At 47.8% G+C, this 9,536-nt stretch overlaps 1 protein-coding gene across 8 annotated transcripts in view; it reads left to right on the top strand.

The window, feature by feature from the left end:
- PPP2R5C (protein phosphatase 2 regulatory subunit B'gamma) overlaps window positions 1-9,536 on the top strand; it is a 151,421-nt gene that overhangs the window by 53,242 nt on the left and 88,643 nt on the right. The gene's annotated exons all lie outside the window — the stretch shown is intronic.

The following is a 9,536-nucleotide window of genomic DNA, read 5'->3' as shown; positions in this document are numbered from 1 at the left end:
AGGGACTGCAGCCCACGCCGTCGCCGGCGACTCATGGCAGCCCAGCTCCAGGTTGAGCTGTTGTTCAGCATCTCAGCTGCGGAGGGCAGTGTCACCGGCCCTCATATGTGGGATCCGAACCGGGGCCCTCCGGCATCCCAAGCGAGCTCTTAACCATCGCGCCACTCGGCCGGCCCCGGGTGTGTGTTTTTAAACCTAGGAAAGGGACAGCTTCCTTACAGGCACGGTGGTTTGGGGCACATCCACCTCTGGTTCCAGGTCACATATGGCAGAGCTCAGTTCTCTGATCCCACAGCACTGACTGGCCTCCTCTCCCAGCATTCCTGCCTGGGAGCTGAGAGGACACGGCCTGATCACCAGCCAGGTCGCCTGACCTCCCCAAGGTCACCAGCATGTAAGGCCCAGGCTAGGGCCCCTGCCCCCTGCGCCAGTTGCATGTCCCCGAGCTGCTGCCGGTGGCTGTCGGAGCACCTTCTGTGTGCTGGGCTGGGGCCAGGCCCCCCACCGCCGTGCTCACTGATCGCCCAGCACTGCGAGGCACGTTCATTGCCCTTCTTTTCTGGATGAGCCGAGGCAGCCTCTTGCCCAGGGCCACAGAGAATGAATGAAACAGGAGTCAGCTCAGCCCTGTCCTCTGCCCCCTGTCAGAGTGTCAGGGATGATTGTAGAAGCTTCTGTGTCACGTGTACCTTCTGATTCTTACTGTTCTCTGCACTGTGCCCGGAGTCCAGGCGTATCTCAGGTTTAAATGAGAGCGTGTGAAACTCCATGCATGCATTCGTGATGTGAGGGGAAATTGAAAATGCCCCATTTCACTTACTAGGTCGGCCAGGTATTCAGTGTTGGCTTCATTTTCCCATGTCCCCCGTGAATCGTGAGTGTCCCAGGGAAGGCCACGGTCAGCTTCTGGTGACACCTGGCACCGTCCTGAGTGTGAGCGCTCAGTCAGTTGGCATTGGCGGATTGAAAATAAAAGTTGTTTCTCTGAGTGACTGCTCAGATAATAGGTATTGGGTGTATTTCTTAGCTAATGACTCGGTCACTCAGGTAGTGCTTGTCAGGCTCCTGAGAAGCTGTACACGGTACCTGGTTGAGAAAGTGGATACAGGTGACCACTCTGCCCTGGGCCTCGCTTCAGGCTCAGCCTCGTCTTCCCCGTCACGTGGAAATAGTGCCACCGGGGATAATGAAGTCTCCGAGAACTTTAAAAACCAGGTGAACAGTTACTTCAAGGTCTTTAGTCCTGAGAAGACACTGTCTGAAGGCACCAAGACTGAGCAGTGCAGCAGGTAACATCAGGTTTTGCTTCAGGCCCTTCCTTGAGTTATTCATAAATCAAAACCCTTCGAGTTTAAAAAACGCAACTAAAGAGATGCAATCGTGAAATACGGTGAGTGACTCTATATCAGACCTTTGTTCTCAAAAACCCAAAGCCAAACCTCTAGAAGGCATTCTGGACGTAAGTGGAGAGTGGAGGACAGACCCCTGATGTCGTGGAATTCCTGGTGACCTTCCTGGTGCCACAAAGGCGCTGTGACATGAGGAGCTGCCCTCACTCTTGGGGACAGCAGACTGAAGTATTATATTAAGAAGTGCGGCATCGTGGTCTCTGCAGCTTCAAATAACACAGAGAGATAACTGTAACGCACATACGCTGAGGAGCAGCTGCTGGATCTGGGGAAGAGGGCATACAGGTGCTCCTTCAGCTTCTATGTAGGTTTAAACTTTTTCGTTGCATTTGAGAGAAGTATCTTTGAAATGTTCTGCTTTAGAAAAAAACATGCAAAGGAAATGTGATTACTTGGAATTGTTTCCTAAATAGTGAGCAGTGGTCTTCTCTATTGGAGTTTGGCCTTTCCTCTGCTTTTCTTTTGTTCCATTGTTGACAGATTAGTGGCTGTCCTGTGAGCTAGCCAGGCAAGGGCTTGGCCATCTGGGTGGGGGAGGTCAGGACCCTGAAGGCCAGGTGCCTGGGTGCCAGGTGTGTCCCCTGCCTGCTGGCATGTCCCCTCCTTGCCAACTCATAGTGGCTGCACAGACCGCTGCACCATTTTACCAAACGGTATTTTGGGGGTATACATCTTTTTTGATGTTTATTGGCATTTTTATTGGTCTTTTAAAGGGTAATGGCCTTTAAGGCAGGCTCTAAAATAAAACCAAGATTCCCTCTGAACTTGAGAGGCAGGGTACTTAGTGGTTAAGGGCGGGAGTCAGAAGCCACAGGGCTGGGGTGAGATCCTGCCTCGCTCCCCCCCCCAACCCCCCCCAACACACCCCACCCCTGGCTAGCTGAGCCCTCTTGGGCAAGCTACTCGTGCTCTGCGCCTGGAATGGGAATGAAATGGGAGTAAGGTGACCAGCCCTCTGGGTTTTATGAGGGGTGAGTGAGTGAGTACATGTAAAGTGCTGAAGATGGAGTCAGAGGTGTCGGCAGACTCTCGAGGTGTCTGTGGCCGCTGTGGCAATCACCCCTTTTCTAGGTCATCTGTGGCACTTGGGAGCCCAGCATCTGAACCACACTTGTTTCTTTTTCTACTACTGTATTACCTGGGTTTTTTCCTCTTGAAGTTCGTCTGTCACACACACACCCCGCCTCCTCAAGCCTGTCCTCCTCTCGCCATTTGTTCAGTAGTCCTGGAGTTGGCCGTGTCCTGCTTGTGGGTTGTGTATGAAAGTCCCTAACGAGGAGTTCCCAGGCGCGTCTCGGGGGCGTCTGTGTTCACCAAGCACTTTCTGCCCCCCTCAGTCTTCCCGTTCTCATGAGGCCCCTCTGTGAAGTAAAAGAAGAAATCAGCATTTATATACATTCCTCCCCACCCATTTTTAACTCTTGAAGAAGAGTTTAGCCTAACATTCAGAAGGAGAGTTCTTTAGAAGTTAGAGAGATTATCTGTGATTCGCCCCAAATAGAATGATGTCACTTGTCACTTCCTTTTAGCTGTTTCTAAATGTAGATGTTGCTTTCCTGGCTTAGCAGTTTGACTTCCAGAGTATACTGTCTTATTGTCAAATCCCGTAACATTAACCTCCTGAAATCCTTTTTTGTGTTGGGATTTTTTAATTGAGAGTATTTGAAGTAAGTGGGAACTCAACTGTAACCTTACTGTTTTAAGTTTGAATGCTGAATTTTTAATAGAATTTGAGCTGTGAACACTGTTTGGTTAAGTTTTTCCGTCTCTTTGTCATTGATGCATGTGACCTCTTGGTGCAGCATTTGGATTTTTGTGTGCTGGTTGTGAGGCCCATGAGCAGTGTGTTCTAATCATGGTATTTTGACTTATGAAGTTAATAACGCAAATAGGAACATACTCGGGAACGAGCCCACCCTCCCTGAGTTGCTGGCCCCTGATCCCTGGTGCTGCGCGTGGCACGCACATGCGTATTTGTGGCTGTCCGCAATGCCTGTACACACACAGCTGGGAACTGGTTTTGTTCCCCTTAATGTGATAAGCCAAGCTTACCGAGGGGTGTCATTTGATAACCATGTTCTCAGAACCCTGAAGTTGCGAAGCTGTCCTCAGCCTTTACGTAGGGCGGCGTTCACAGGTGTGGGGTCCCTGTGACCCTTTCCAGGGGTCTGCAAGGCCACACCTGTCGTCATGAGAAGCCAAGACTTGCCTCTTTCACTGTGTGGCCATTTGCCCTTGGGGTGCAAAGGCGTGGTGACGCAACCCAGCTCCTGTCCTCAAGCAAGGCAGTGGTGTCCACCTGGCAGTCACCCTGTGCTCCACCACGCACACCCATCTGACCTCAGAATGACCTTGATGAAGCATGTGCGGGCTCGTTTGGTTCCATCTCAACCCTGTGCACACCTTTCAACACTGTGATGAGTGCAGAGTTCACAGAGAGCCATCTGCACACCGGAGCACAGCACGTTCAAGGAAAACTGCACAGTCGTTTGAGTTGCAAGCTGAACTAACCACTTTTCTCAGAACATCATTTTTACTGGAAAGAACAAAAGGCAGACAAACTGTGGTTGTTAAGGCTTTAATATTTGACCGTGTTTTCTTGAAAAGGAATGAAGGGAAGCAGCAGAGACACCATTTGTCGCCCATGATAAAATTCACAGCAAGAATTTGAATTTTGGAGAACTCAAATCTGCCAACGTGAGCTAGACGGCTGCCAGTGGTGAAGACTTGGTGATGTCAGCAAATGAGCTTCTTGACGTGGACACTGGAAGGTCCGCATGACTCTGCAACCAGACCGGTCCAAATGAGACGTACACGCTGCTGCAAAACGCGCGTGGGCGGAAGAAACGATCAAAGGGCAGGACACACCCAGGATTTTGGCGCAACTGAAACACCCACCAACACAGTTTCATATTCCACATTGCAAATGATCTTTAAGAAACTACCCCTCGTTGAATGTTAGTGTGGAATCAAAGAAGAACATCCACAGTTTTTTTTAAGAAGCCATTGAAATACCTCCCTTTTTCAACTAAACATGTCTGTGTGAGTCTGGGCTTTTGTTCATAAACTTCAACCAAAACAGCAAATCAGGCATTGATCACAGAAGAAGAAATGCAACTCTACCTAGCTTCTGCTAAGTCAGATATCAAAGAGATGTAAAAATGTGAAAGGCTGCCATTCTTCCTGCTGATTTTTTTTAAATAAATTTATTTTCATAATGATATTTAAGTTAACACGAAATAAGCCTATTCTTACTATTGTAAACGAATTAATAAGTAAATATGTTAAACATTCTCCAATCTGGTCAGTATCAATAGATATAACCCACATAGTCCAAGTTGTCTAGGCAACTCCATACTTTAAAATTTTAGAGTGAACATGGGTCCTGACACCAAAAAAATGGAAAACCCTTGGCCTGGGAAATCTCTCTGGATGTGACCCTGACCCTGTTTTTAACAAGCCTTCGTATTTTCTCTCTTCTCTCCTCAAAAAAAATTCACAGATTAATGAGTCAGTCAGCCAATAACGTAACAGGCCTCTCGGGCCACAGTGACAGGCCGCGGCTGTGCGCGGCGTTGGGCGTTGGGCGTTGGGCGTTGGGCAGCAGAGCCACCCCAGGCCCTGGAGCTCCCTTTCTGCCTTAGCCAGCTTTCTTTTATCTTTTTCTAATCTTTTTTAAAAAATCCACATGTGACCATAGTCACTTTAAAATTTTTTTGAAATTACAGCTAAACTAAACTTCTCCCTGCCTTATTCCCCAAAGCAGTCTGCTGCCTTTCCTGGCATCTTACTGTGTATCGTTCCCGGGGGGGGGGGGTCATATAAATAATATAAATTGCATTTATTTATTCACAGAAGTATGTAGTTTTGTGGTGGTTTTTTTTTAAGTTGCAGAAAAGGACAGTTTATTAGAAGAAAAAATACATTTCAAAGAAGCAGAAGCGGGCCGGAGCAGTAGAGAATGGCTCAAGGGCCAGTATTAGAAGAGAAAGTACACTCCAAATGGAGTTTGGAGCAGGCCGAGCAAAAGGAGCTCAGAAGGCCGTATTTTTTATTTTTTAAGAAGAAAAATTGACAAGCAGCTTTAGGAACCTAAGCATTTGTCATATTTTTAGTATCCTGACATTGCTGTACAATGATTTGTGATTAATATTGTTACATTGTGTTATCCTGTACTGTGCTGTATATACGCACATGCATAAACTCTTAATGTGGTCTCCCCAGTCTTTCTGCTATATTAACTTGGTCTAAACTCCCAGACTAGGTGGGCGTCTGGGAGGAAGCGGCTGGTGGAGCACCTGCTCTGGGCCTGGGACTGTACCGGGGTTGTCACACACACTTAACGCCCACACCCCAGCAGGAGAGGAGCTCTGTGCCTGTTTTATAGTTGTCAAAATAAGTGTCCACAAGTAGACCTGACCAAACTGGTGACAAGCCCAGAAGAAACCTGGAGCTGTCTGACCAGGACTTAGGCCACTCCTGTTACACCAGGTTGCTGAGAACGTGGGGTTTTGTTTCCCCAAGCCTGAGACTTGGTCCTGAGGAGGCTTTTTACTTTAGAGAGCATCACTGACCCTCTGTACCTGCTTTTAAAATATTTTACTACTAGGGACTAGTCAATAATACTGTGATAACGATGTATGGTGTCAGGTGTAGACTTGCTGGCGTGATCGCTTCATAAATTATATAAATGTCTAACTACTACGTTGTACACATGAAAGTAATATAATGTATGTCAGCTGTAATTGAAAACTAAAATTCAAATATTTAATAATAAATTATTAATATTTAATTTAATTTTGAAGGGATTTGAAAACATTGAGGTCTTGTTAATTCAGTGACCTGTCCCCCCCCCTCCGCACACACCCCTCCTTCCATTAGGTCAATCGCACCGTCATCTGGAGCCATCAGGTCCAGGTTAAGGCCCAAAAGCGTCACTTGATGCGGTCCTTGATGAAGTCTCCGTAGCTTTCTGAACCTGCCAATAGGTTAAGTTTAAAAAATGCATTTGATTAGATTACTTATTTTCAAGGGAATTGAAAGAAGGGAGTTTAGATTCCCATTCCAGTCTATTTTTCCCGAGAACAAAAACCACAGACTTCTTTTATCCTGAGTTCGGTGAAATCCTGTGCCAGGAGAACGCTTGAGTGTCCAATGAGGGAGGGTTTCGTTAAGATTCTAGGGAATTCAGAAGTTTTTTTTCTTTGTAATAAAGTATTATTAATCTTAAAGGTTAACTTAAATTTACACTTTAAGCCAAAAGTTACACTTATGACGTCCTGAAATTTCTTACTTCCTCTCTCCCTACTTCCTCCCTTTCAGCACTGCTTTCTTATTTTATCTCATTTATTTTCCAGTTGAGGCCTTCAGGTATTGAAACTGTTGACTTTTCTTATTCAAATAGTGCTTCTGAATCCTGCAGATTTTACTTCTAAGTTTTGGGCATCCATTAAATGTAAACTTTCAAATATTAATCTTGAATTTTTGCATTTAATTTTGATATGAGTTGTAGTTATCAGTATCCAATTAAGTGAACATAGATTGTCCTGCCTCCGTAGATTAGAAAAATATATTGCGGGGAGGGGAAGGGAGGTGCGTGTGCATGCACATGTGTTTATGTAAAGCCAGATACCAATGTATAAAAACCAGTTCAGTCTGTAGTCTTGTTATTTAGTATAATTAGATGGACTTAAACATTTGCTTATTTGAGACTTTTCTCTGTTTTAAAAATGAGGAAAGCCTTTAAGTAGAATGTAAGCTCAATTTGGAGTCCCCCAAGTAATTTTTTAACACTGTATTCATGTTTAAATGTTAAAAACAGTAATAAAGGGAAGTTTAGGAAGCGTGTTCAGTAAAGCACTCTCTGGCAGGAAGCAGGAACTTATCAGCCAGCTAATAGCCTGGCTGCAGCCTCCATAGTAACTGCAGCATGCGCCCATGTAAATATTTATACCAGCCAGGCGTGTGCAGAACCGAAGCGGGCCCGCCCTGGAGCTCGTGCAGCTCCGGCGTCTGCCATCTTGCACAGATCTGGTGCACCGAGCATTCCTGTCATTCATTTCTTCCAGAGTTTTCCACAATGCTGTAGCCTTAAGAAAAGTTGTTTCCGAGGAGCATTTTCAGAGGAGCACTTCAGCCCTCCGGCCTATGGCAGGATAGATACCCACAGGAGGATGAATGGTTAGATGTGTTTGTCATTGGCACCAGGAACCTGTTTCATCTTCAAAGCTCCTTGCAAGTGTTCATTAACCATCCTCTTGCCATGAGGTTGCAAGCAGGTGTTATTAGTCCCATTTTTACAGCTGGGGAAACCAAAGCAGAGAGGTGCCCGAACTTGAGGCTCCAGGAGGAGCTGGTGACAGAGCGGACGGGCGCTGGGGTTTCTGACTCGGCTCTGAACGTGTGGCCGGGCTGCACCTGCCGGCCCCTTTGTCACAGCACCTGTGCTGTCGGCCTGTTCAGTGCTGCAAAGTCAGGGCCGCTGGAACTAGGTTAGTGCATCTTTCAGTGTCATCTAGAAGCACAGGAGATGCGGATTGTGGGTCATGAAGGTAAGGCTGTCCTCTGGGGGCTCGTGGTTATGGATGGAATTTACCCTCTGACCTTAAATTGTCTAGCAACCCGCAGGGCCACTTGCCCCTTAGCACAGCCCAGAAGCTCGCAAGAAACGCGGACTTCATGACCGTTTCCACGGTTAAGGATCTTGACATCCTGAGGTTCACACTGAAGCCCCATTTTCAGCATAGCTGAGGAGAGTATTTATTTCATGCTAAACATAAGCTACCACAGACTCCTCAGGAGTACCTGAGCATTTAGTACAGAGTTAGCTGTTGTTCTTTCGGCAGAGCCATAGGGACGAGCTGTGGGGTAGGGGCAAGGGACGCCTGCATCAGAACGGTGGCTGTTGTAGCACAGGCCCTTGTCTGGGGATGCGGAGCTAAAGAACATTCTCGCTGCTGTGTGTCGCTGAAGGGTTGTTTACGCTGTAGTGAGAAAGGCCCGTGAGCACGTTCCTGATTTGCATGAAGCCCGAGAACGGTTCCTTCCCCATGCACTCCATGTGTTCTGTTGGTTAAGCCTTGGTGGCATAGCAGCCCTGCGCCCTTTGTTGTGCCAAATAAGGTCAGAGTTAAGACCAGAAAAGTTTAAGTGACCGAGATCATTTCAAAAGGCAGGAAAGCTTCATGGAATATACTGAACTCGGGAAGGGAGACTGCTGTTCAGTTTTGACCTTTTGCCTTGCGGCTGCCTAAAGCCATTCATTCATTGCTTTCACACGTATTTGGAAATCGCTGCCTCGTAGGCTGGCGCTGTGCTTAGTACTGAGGATCGGTGGTGGTACGGGGCTTATGCCCGCCTCCCAGGCACAGGGGGCAACAGGGGTCCCAGTCGGCAAGACCATTGGTGATCCCCAAATGCAGTGGGGTGCCGGGCCAGGGATAACTCACTCAGCAGGCTGGGGAGTGTGCTAGGGATGGCGTGTGGTGAGAAGCAATCCCGGAAAAGGGTTTCCATTAAGTAGCATCTCCTCAAGGACTGACAGTGCAGCACGTCGGAGAGCCACTGAGTGAAGAGGCAGGTGCAGAGCAGAGGTGCAGCCTGCCGCCCTTGTCACTACACGGGAGGGCTGCGAGCACATTGGTTATGGTTCCAGAATGAAACTCAGAAGACAGACAAGAAAGCAAGAGTGATAGGGCCGGCTGAGTGGTGCGGTTGGTTAAGAGCTGGCTTGGGACGCCAGCTCTGAGCAGCAGGGCCCCGGTTCAGATCCCATATGGGGCCAGTGACGCTGCGCCCTCTACAGCTAAGATGGTGAACAACAGCTCAACCTGGAGCTCAGCTGCTGTGAGTCGCTGGCAACGGCGTAGGCTGCAGCCCCTGCTGCAGTCCGCTGCCATAAGCTACCGTGTGTGGCTGGCAGCTGGTGTGAGCTGCCATGAGCCACCATGAGTGGCCGTACAGAGGCCGGCGACCGATCTGCCTCAGCCGGGAAGAGTGCAATGATAATACCAACATGGGCCAGTGAAGTGATGTCCTCCACAACTAGACTAAAGAACAAAAGGACAGCAACTTGTCTGTCCCCTTCCCCCAATTCCCCAATAAAATCTTTTTTAAAAAAAAAGAAAG

Source organism: Hipposideros armiger, unplaced genomic scaffold (genome assembly GCF_001890085.2).
Source record: "Hipposideros armiger isolate ML-2016 unplaced genomic scaffold, ASM189008v1 scaffold_43, whole genome shotgun sequence".
Lineage (NCBI taxonomy): Eukaryota > Metazoa > Chordata > Mammalia > Chiroptera > Hipposideridae > Hipposideros > Hipposideros armiger.
This window is presented reverse-complemented; position numbering and strand designations above follow the sequence as displayed.